Below are 1111 nucleotides of genomic sequence, written 5' to 3' on the forward strand. Positions count from 1 at the left end.
GGACGCTGGGTTTCAGATGTACTGACACTTCCCACGGTCTGGGGTCAAATCCTGACCGTGGCCAGTGACACTACAAGGTGGTACATATCACACAGAGACACCCCGAGAGGGTGCGTTTCAGATGCCTGGGCATGTTCTTATCTCTCCAGCGCCCTCCTGTGGCCTAAGGCAGCTGTAGCGTACAACACACATTGTGGAGGACAAGTGTGCCAATCTGCACTGAAGGGAGGGAGAAAATTACAGTAAACACACGGGTCCACAAATATGATTTGTGAGACAAGCTGAAATAAAGGGCAAAAACTGAATAAAAGGATTTCTTTTTATTAAACTATTCACCAACAAAAGTAACTAACACCATCATCTGTTTACGCACCTTTATTTGACATTTAATCATGAAGGCAGTCCACCTACCCCTTGCTGCCAATTTGGGGATGTTGAAGTACTGTAGTGTTGCATTAACCTTGGTTAAATTCTATGTCCCCTTGCACTCTGGTTTTGGTGTTGTCAACCGTCTAATGTTTGCTCAGTGACAAGTGATTTGGGAGGTGACAAAAAAGTACAGTGGCGCCCCCGAGTGAGGAGGAAGCAGAATTGTGGCAAGGTGGCAAGTAGCAGAAGTATCTAATTTGGCAACAATTTCTTCATGTTTCTTTTTCTCCAAGCCAAAGTAACAATAGATATTTATACTTGGGATAACCCATAATATTATAACAGCCAACCCAAGCAACTCTTTATGATTCATCTTATGATATGTATGGGTTATTTCATATAATTACACTCTCTACAGGGTTTATAGGATATTATCACTATTCCACTGAGAAGGGCAAGAGGGTAAAGCATGATTAAAATGCAGTATGGTCTATTCAATTAATCCCAGACATCAATGTCACATTATGTGTGAACTTAAAATTATATTTCTGAATAAACATAAATATTTTAAAAATTACATTTTAAGCTTCATTTTGAGTTTAATGGGATGACTGCCCTTTAACTTTATATATAAACGGTTGCAAATGACAGAAGGTATGTACAACTATACAAAAATAATTCCAAGATGGGTCCAATCAATAGGGCATTTCAGAATGGTAAGAGATTCTATCCCCGAGTGCGC

This window comes from Anguilla anguilla, chromosome 19 (genome assembly GCF_013347855.1).
Source record: "Anguilla anguilla isolate fAngAng1 chromosome 19, fAngAng1.pri, whole genome shotgun sequence".
NCBI lineage: Eukaryota > Metazoa > Chordata > Actinopteri > Anguilliformes > Anguillidae > Anguilla > Anguilla anguilla.